Genomic DNA, 9882 nt, shown 5'->3' with positions numbered 1-9882 from the left:
TCCCCATGGTGTTAGAACTAAATCTTTAACACACCAATATAGAACACGTATTAGAAAAGATATGTTCAATGAAAGGTAATGGTAACAAGTGGGCTTCATGTGTACAGGAAGAACTGTCTATTACACTGCCTCTTAGGAAAACCCAATATACCTCTATTGGCTTCCCTCAGCTAAAGGTGACACCTAAAGCATTCTGAAAGAACACAAACAGCAATCTAAGGTGCCCGGACTGCATATACCTTTAATTCTAATCCCTTCTCAAATATTTGTGCAAGAAAACAAAAGAGACTTACACGTATAAGATTTCCCACAAACTGAAAAGTAGAAATCTGATGGCCCTTGTTCCCCATTAACACAGTCACAGTCGGTGTTAATGGAGGAATCCCTCCCATGGAGCTATTGTGTTCTCCCAGTGGGGGAAGGGGGGTTTCGGGCACAGGGAGCCAGGAAAACACACAGTGATTACTGCTAGAGGCTTTAGCCACTGGCAATAAGCACATGAAAAATCCGACAGGCTGGTTGTACCCAAGTTGATCGATCAGTGTTGATGGGGAATCACTCCCACTGAGCTACTGCATTCACCTTGGCGTTCTCCCGGTGGTGATGGGGCACAGGGAGCAGTCCCTGACAGTGATTATTGCTAGCAGCTACAGCCACTGCCAATATCCGCATAAAAAGTCCAACAGTCCCATACATGGTTAGAATCTTGGCCAGTCCCTGCTGAACCAACCAAGATTTGAACAGTCAATGGCTGGCTTACTAGACACCTCCATTCGTGCCAAACAGGGTGGATGACGGAATGTCCCCTTTCAGCTATTGTATTCTAACAGCTAGAACCTGTGGCTGTCATCTGTCTAGATGCAGTCACTGTTCAGCCAACAATTTTCCACCTGGCTCCTTGGACATAAAAAAAATTTACTGATTTAGGCCATGTATGGTTAGGCTGGTTTCAAACCTTTGCATGTGTCATTGTGCAGTGTGTTGTGCAGTGCATTGTCATTCATTCTTAATGGCACCCCAATGTACACTTACCATGTACAGCAACAAACTCTCAACACACAGATGTAAATGCACTGTGTAGTGCAATGTGCTGAAAGCCACATATCAATCAAATTCATCATTAGAGTCAAGCAACTCCTTTAACATACAAATCTATACTGCTCCATGTAATTACAGCTCGGCCACGTCCCTCAGTAGCCACCCTTCTGATCCCTTAATGTAAAGGTAGGCCTCGCTGATCAATATGGAAGCTCAGGAGGGGCAATCTACTAATCTTTTCACATGTTACTTTGAATAACATTTATTTCATTCAGAGTACTAGAGTATAGCAAATAAAAAGAGGCATGTATGAGTGCTGGTAATACAAACTTAGCAACCTTCAGAAGATTTTCCTATGACCCTGTCACATGGTGAAAACGAACAAGCTTCATGACAAAGTCTGTTTGGGGCAGATTACAAACTGCTGTTTTATAATTTGCAGCCTTAACGCTGGAGCTGCCGCTGAGGATTATAGGTGCTGTAGATCAGCAACAGCTTGTGTGTTGTAGCTTTCACATCCTAGCCTCAGAGATAACTGAAAATTTCCTATCAAATACTTACTGCAGATTTTCTTTCCTGATGGACTACATAGCAGCATACGTTAACCCCACCTCCATTTCTCCTCTATAGGTCCCCACTCCCATAAATGTTTGCTCTGAGCCAGAGGCAACTATCCGTAACTAGCCTACTCATGACTCTGGATGGAAACTCCTGCTGCCATGGTGTCCATCAGGAAAGGAAAATTACGGTAAGTATTTGAAAATTTTCAGGCTTCCTGACAGACTCCATGGCAGCAAACACATACAGATATGAAATAACTAGCCATACACACCTGGGAGGGCAATTGCAGAACAAAAGAAAATGGTTTGACACAGACAGGATTTGTAAACCAAAAATTAACAGAAGATAAAGAGGTGGGCTCTACACAATAATGAGCCATAAATGTATTGATCGGGGAACACAAGGCCGTCCTACCGATTACATTTGGAACCACATGCTGCAAAGCCGTCCCAGGATGTAGACAAACTCCTAGTAGAGTGAGCGGTCACCATCCCCAAAGGAGCCAAGCCCTCGGCTCTGTGAGCTTGTGTATGGCCCAGGCAATCCATGCCACAAGCGTCCTAGATGAGGCATGAGATTAGTAGTTAGTGGATAGCGAGTTCAGTCAGTTTACTGCAGTCGGTGTAGTGTATGGGAATACCCCACTTTTGTATGTCCTTGGTCCCCTCTAGGTGCTCCCCAAGTTTTGTGTCCCTGTCATTTATAGTTTGGGAGTAGTGCCATGTCAAGCTGACCAAGGTTTCCCATAGATGTCAATGAGCACTGAAAGCTGAAAATTGGTCTGGGCAGGAAGGGGGTAAAAGTGGCCTGTATTTAAGTGGTTAAGGGGAACCCTATGACAGAATTAAAAAAAAAAAAAAAAGCGTGGGGTCCCCCCAAAATCTATACCAGGCCCTTTTGGACTGGTATAGATTTTAAAGGGAACTCCACGACAAAAAAAAAAAAAAAAAAGAACGGCGTGGGGTCCCCCCCCTATATCAATCAGACCCTTATCCATCCAAGCATGCAGGAAATAAGGGGGGGGGGGGGAATGGACGAGCGAGCGCCACCCCCCCTCCTGGACCATGCAAGGTTGCTTGCCCTCAACATGGGCGGGGTGTTTTGGGGTGCCCCCTAATAGCACCTTGGCTGATTAAGCTGACACTTGTAATCTAAAGGGAGCTGATCGATAGAGCCAGATCTAAATCCGACTAGAGGAAGCCGAGAATATTTAGAACTTGTAGATCAGGACATGATCCGTGTCAGCAGCAGACATGTATTGCACAGACTTTGACCAGATTCTCCCATAAACTTTGTTTGTGTTCATTCTCCTAGCATTCAAGAGAGAGGAGATGGAGGAGCAGCTGTGGGCCTTCAATCTCAAGAACCAGACCATCAGACTAAACCGTAACCATGCTGAACATGGATGTAGAAAAGCAACCAGTGACAGAAGGTCTGGCCTGATGAGAAGGGGCACTGGGTTCCGGTAGTTGAACAGTGCTAGCAAGGGGAACCATGGCTTAATTGGCCAATAAGGCATCACTGCCACTACATCCACAACTTTTGTTCAGGGTTTTCGTAGAAACCAGAGGATGACCAGGACTTGAGAAAACCCTGCTGCATTTCCAACGATCCGTTAGGGCATCTGCGCCTGAAAAACCTCCACATGTGGAGACCACTCCTTGTTGTCCAACTTGACTCTGGAAAGAAAGTCTGTTAAAATATTCTGGACTCCAGGGACATAGGCCTCTAAGATGTAGGCTCAATTCTTCTGAGCCCAAAAAATAATTGGCTCCGCTTCCTGTAATAGAGAACAGGCTGTGAGTCCCCCTTTTCTTTTTACGTAGGAGACCACCATAGTTTTGACTAGCCTAAGAGCACTGGCGCTCCCTTTGTTATATGGTGAAAGGCCTGTAGGGTGCAGAAGGCTGCCCGTAGTTTCAGAATGTTCAACAGAATCTTGTGAAATTGACAGCCCCGCCTGCCTTAAGCTATCCTCGACAGGCAGATTGCTCCCTCATCCTGTATTGATGGTATTGGACGGGATTGTGAACCAGTAAATGGGGCAATGGAATGGCAAATGAGCCAGTTTCTCCATTGCTGCCACCAGGGAACTTACTCTCATGACTGAGGTTATTTGGATAACCTGAATTCTGCTTCCTGGCTCCCACTGCTAGAGGAACTCCTTCCAGAAGGGCCACCTTCTCTGGAGCGTCCACTTGACCATCGGATCCATAGACACCATAGTGTTGATCATTTTAGACACTGAAAGGCGCGCTGGTGGTAAGAAGACAGGGCCAGGAGTATTCTGTTCCAGAACATCGGGATCCAGAAAAAAAACAATGCTCCTTGCTTTGATAAAGACCTTAACCAATAAGATCCTGAAAACACAGGGTGATGTTGAAAGCCGGAATGGTAGACAAGCAAGATGGAGATGGTCTTGACCTACGGCGAACCAAAGGAACTTGCGGAAGTCTTCTTCTATGGGCACATGAAAGTAAGCATCTTTAGGTCTATTGGAAACAAGCCAGTCAACTGGCTGGACACCCCATGAATCAGGGACAATGTTTCCATCTTGAACTTCTCCTTTTGATGAAAATTGTTTCAGGTGCGCAAGGTCTAAAATCGGCCTCCGCAAGCCGATCCTCTTCATGACCATAAAGAGTACATGCCCTGAAATCTCTCGCATTCTGGGACTAGCACAACAGCACTTTGCGACTCCAGTGACTTCACGTAATAAAAGAGTATATGCTTCATTTTACCACAGAGTGAGGTAAAATCTGTGGAAATGAAAGAGAGAGGAGGAGGACTTCTGATGAGCCATGCGTGTCCTAAAAAGACCGATTTGACATTCCATGAAGCTCAAGCTCAGTAGCTTATTGGACACCCGAGGTCAAGATTTTAGCATACTTCTGAGGGGATATCTGGCCTCTTCACCAGCTCATCCTAAAATCCAGACCTGGTCTGTAAAAACATGCTACTCTCACACGCTCTGAACTTTGTTCTCTAGACTGTGTCGTCTTCTCGCCTAGCAGGCACCGGTCTTGAGGCAAGACCCAACTTGCCAACTGTGGCCCGGGTTACGGTGCTCTTCAGTGATGGGAGCATAACCCACGCCACTATGCAGAGGATGTTAACTGGAGCCTCTTCATGGAAACGGACACCGGCTCCGGAACGACAGAGTATCTGAAAACGCTCTTGAATACTGTGTCCACATTCTCCTTCCACGTTTCCATCACTTTAAACATGGCCACAAGAGCCAGGCTGACTTTTAGGCTATTCACTGCATCTTCCAAGGAAAAGCAACATGCTTGCTTGCCTCAACAAGGCCTCAACAACTAGAGGAGGCCTTGATGAGGCCTTTTAAATACTTCACATCCTTATCTCTAAATGGATAGAGCTTGGCCATCTTGCTCAGAAGGGAGGTATAACTCGCGACATTGCTCCACTCATCCAAATTTATGTCCCTTTTTTTCCATTAGGAATGGGAAATTAGAACGCTCTCTCTAGAGGTGTTTAAAGAACGTCCTCTTGCTTTGCAGGAGACTACAGGTTCCACTCATGTAAATGCCCCCTTCATTGCCTTGACCAAAGGCATCACAAGGGCAAAGTGACTCATCTCACTCTGCCTCACTGCCTGAGGTCTTCATAGATGGATAGCTTAGTTAGGACAGTTTCAGTTCTTTCTGGCCGTCCCTAGTGGGAGAACACGCCGTGACGGCTGTTGGACTTTGCCCGAGGCTTGTACTCCACTTTTTAAGGGATTTTTGCACTAAGCGCCTCAAGAGATTCCATTTGCTGGAAATCGCCATCCCCTTTTCCAACCGCCTTGGCTTAGCATGGCTCACACAGAGACTTGACCTCTGGGACCTAAGTCCTGCATCCCCAGCAGGCTCCATCCCTTGGAGCGGCTGACATGGTGGTGGATGTGGTGCCTAAAAGGAGGATTCAGAGCTTCTGCTATGAAGTCTGGACCTTGACGGTGACCAATGATGACTAAATCTGGAATAAGAATGTTGATGTAGTGACCTAATGAGGTCTTAATCATCTTGTGCCGTGTATCGTCAATCTGACCTAGAAGGACTAAATAACCTAAAATAAAAACAAATAGAGTAGAAAGGAGAGGGTTAAAAACGCAAAAGAAATGCCCAGGCAGGAGAGGAAAGGAAAGGGTTAAACACACCCTATCATACCCCCTACACAAGGGCTGGCCACAAGGGGGGGCAGTGATACATCCGTAGTGTGGAAACTGCATAGCCAGCTAACCTGTACAGGTGATAGAACCCATGCAAAATCACAAACACAGGCTGCACACAAGGGTGTTATTGCAGCGCATGTACCTCTGATGATTGCACACAGCATTTAGGGAAACTGCTGCAAGTGGTCTACAGAGAAATCCCAGAATCAACAGTACTGACCGCTGACTAAATTTCTTCAATGTAATGATGCCACAGCCCCCCACAGCGCGCATCCGCTGAGTCCCTGAGCAGAAGTAACCAGAGACGCAAGGCTGGAAGAGAGCGTGGTGGCTTGGAACACAAATGCGCTCCAGCCGCCATAGGCTGGAAGACACTAGAGCCAGGAAAGAAAAAAGACAAACACACAAAAACTGCTACCATGGAATATGCAATATAAAAGTTATCATCGCACACCGCATCCCCCACGGCCATGTCTGAATCCAGAAGATGCTTCTGCACGGGCCCAGGGCGTTTTATGGTCACCTGCTAATAGCTAGGCTCTTAGGCCATACTGCCACTTTGCCTGCCAATAGCCAAGCTTAAGCTTTTCATGGCACAGCATCCATCACCCTTCTCCACCCCGCTAATAGCTGGGGACTGCTGGAGATTCCACATGCCACCTCATCTATCGCCCTTCTCCACCCGGCTAATAACCTGGGAACTGCTGGAGACTCCACACATCTTCCGGGGCACAGCTTGCAGAACAACCAGGTCTCAATCATGGACACTTTATCCAAGGAAAGACTTCAACTATTCTGGTCCCTAGGAGGAGGACAAAAAAAGGAATGCGGCCTCTGGCTCAGTGCAAAGATTTATGGGAGTGAAGTCCTATAGGGGAGGAGTGGAGGCGGGGTTAACCCATACGTATGCTGCCATAGAGTCTGTCAGGAAAAAGGTTTTTCCTAAAAGGAAATGTACAGGTCCTTCTAAAAAAATTAGCATATTGTGATAAAGTTCATTATTTTCTGTAATGTACTGATAAAAATTAGACTTTCATATATTTTAGATTCATTACACACAACTGAAGTAGTGCAAGCCTTTTATTGTTTTTAATATTGATGATTTTGGCATACAGCTCATGAAAAACCAAAATTCCTATCTCAAAAAATTAGCATATCATGAAAAGGTTCTCTAAACGAGCTATTAACCTAATCATCTGAATCAACTAATTAAATTTAAACACCTGCAAAAGATTCCTGAGGCTTTTAAAAACTCCCAGCCTGGTTCATTACTCAAAACCACAATCATGGGTAAGACTGACGACCTGACTGCTGTCCAGAAGGTCATCATTGACATCCTCAAGCAAGAGGGTAAGACACAGAAAGACATTTCTGAACGAATAGGCTGTTCCCAGAGTGCTGTATCAAGGCACCTCAGTGGGAAGTCTATGGGAAGGAAAAAGTGTGGCAGAAAATGCTGCACAACGAGAAGAGGTGACCGGACCCTGAGGAAGATTGTGGAGAAGGACCGATTCCAGACCTTGGGGGACCTGCGGAAACAGTGGACTGAGTCTGGAGTAGAAACATCTAGACCCACCGTGTACAGGCGTGTGCAGGAGATGGGCTAAAGGTGCCGCATTCCCCAGGTCAAGCCACTTTTGAACGAGAAACAGCGTCCGAAGAGCCTGACCTGGGCTACAGAGAAGCAGCACTGGACTGTTGCTCAGTGGTCCAAAGTACTTTTTTGGATGAAAGCAAATTTTGCATGTCATTCGGAAATCAAGGTGCCAGAGTCTGGAGGAAGACTGGGGACAGGGAAATGCCAAAATGTCTGAAGTCCAGTGTCAAGTACCCACAGTCAGTGATGGTCTGGGGTGCCATGTCAGCTGCTGGTGTTGTTCCACTGTGTTTTATCAAGGGCAGGGTCAATGCAGCTTGCTATCAGGAGATTTTGGAGCACTTCATGCTTCCATCTGCTGAAAAGCTTTATGGAGATGAAGATTTAATTTTTCAGCACGACCTGGCACCTGCTCACAGTGCCAAAACCACTGGTAAATGGTTTACTGACCATGGTATTACTGTGCTCAATTGGCCTGCCAACTCTCCTGACCTGAACCCCATAGAGAATCTGTGGGATGTTGTGAAGAGAAAGTTGAGAGACGCAAGACCCAACACTCTGGATGAGCTCAAGGGCGCCATCGAAGCATCCTGGGCCTCCATAACACCTCAGCAGTGCCACAGGCTGATTGCCTCCATGCCACGCCGCATTGAAGCAGTAATTTCTGCAAAAGGATTCCCGACCAAGTATTGAGTGCATAACTGAACATAATTATTTGAAGGTTGACTTTTTTTGTATTAAAAACACTTTTTTTTTATTGGTCAGATGAAATATGCTAATTTTTTGAGATAGCAATTTTGGTTTTTCATGAGCTGTATGCCAAAATCATCAATATTAAAAACAATAAAAGGCTTGCACTACTTCAGTTGTGTGTAATGAATCTAAAATATATGAAAGTCTAATGTTTATCAGTACATTACAGAAAATAATGAACTTTATCACAATATGCTAATTTTTTGAGAAGGACCTGTATTATTGATACTGCGAACTGAGCCCTTTAATGGTTCCTAATAACAATAATCTCCAAAGATATGTCTGTCCAGACATCAACTGTTTAACTTGCATGATTATTAATATGTTACCCTAATTACTCGTAGCAGATTTTAAGAAACTATGCAGGTTGACAACATATGTGAATGGTAATTGCTGCTTTTTCCAGGCAGGTTAACAGTAAATTCATGTAAAAGTGGAGTCGAAAAATACTGTCTAGGTGTAACAATAAGAAAACAGTCTGCGAAATGTGAAAATACAGCAAAGGCAGGTACTGATCTTCATAGCCTGAGAAGGTGATCCAGGCCTTACTACAGCCGCATATACCATGTTTCATAAACAGAATATCTCATCACATTATACTACCTTGCGGCAGTCTGTGAATAATAAAGGGATTTTGAGCCGCCCTAACACTGGAGCCAGCATTTGCCTGTACTACATTCCCCTATTATCAGTCAAACCAGAGGAACATGCGAGGACAAGCTCACATAAAGCTCAATTTACTAAAGTACATGCCACAAATACCATAATTGCATACAAATCCTGCTTTTCCAGGACAGACTAGAAAGACTGAGTGTAAAAGAGGAATTTCCAGCTTCTAAAACAAAAAAGGTGGGTTTTGGAAAGTTCAAGAGCTGCATTTTTATTGTACTTTACTGTAAATGTCCCAGTGCCCATGTATATCAAGCACTCATCATACCCGCAAGGGTCAATCAAGCTGTCTAAAGGGTATAAATAACATTACTGGCACACCAATGTCAGGTGAGTCTGATTGTAAATTATTAAAACACTGCTTGTTTTTAATCCTGTATGAAAAATACACATGCTCATGTGTGCAAAAACATCATTCCAGAGAGACATAAAACCCCATTCACACCTCAGCGTTTGTAGCTTGAAGCTCCAAAATGCTGGAGGGGAAAAAATTTAATTATTCTCCATGGAGACAATTCTCTAGTTGCCTGAAGTCAAATTCCTGAAGCTCAAAAAAAGTATTGGAGCTTTTTTTGTAGACCGAATTTGGCAGATTTGAGCATTTTTGGCATATTTTACCTCCCATAGAAATGAATAGTAACGCACCATTTGCGCAGTTTTGTGCACATTTGCGTGTTTGGTCGCGCGCATTTGCACAATTTTCTGCTCGAATGAAAAAATTAAAAAAAAATAGTAACCGCCTGTCCATTTACACCTGACGGCCATCCGATCAAATCCGCCACATAGACAGGGAGCAGATCCCCTATCGGTTTGTTTTTAGACATAGAATCGGATCAGAAGTCAGCGGGTGTCAATGGACACATGCCCATTGACACCCGCTGCTCCATAGAGGGCAATGGGTGGCCTAATCGGTTCCCCCTAGAAAAAAACTGACAGACAAACCCGATCGGGTCTGCTCGTGTGAAAGGGTGTTTAACAGAACTAGGCAAAATAATATGAAGTGTAATTATTTGAAACAGGATCTACGATTCTTTAGACCCCTTTCACACTGAGGCACTTTTCAAGCGCGTTGGCGCTAAAAAAAGCG

The 9882-nt window shown here is 44.8% G+C and overlaps 1 protein-coding gene across 9 annotated transcripts in view; it reads right to left on the bottom strand.

Annotated features, from left to right (window-relative positions):
- The window catches only part of RAPGEF2 (Rap guanine nucleotide exchange factor 2), a 455748-nt gene that overhangs the window by 222128 nt on the left and 223738 nt on the right, over positions 1 to 9882 (bottom strand). The gene's annotated exons all lie outside the window — the stretch shown is intronic.

Source organism: Pelophylax lessonae, assembly GCF_965119305.1.
Source record: "Pelophylax lessonae genome assembly, chromosome: 1".
Classification (NCBI taxonomy): domain Eukaryota; kingdom Metazoa; phylum Chordata; class Amphibia; order Anura; family Ranidae; genus Pelophylax; species Pelophylax lessonae.
This window is presented reverse-complemented; position numbering and strand designations above follow the sequence as displayed.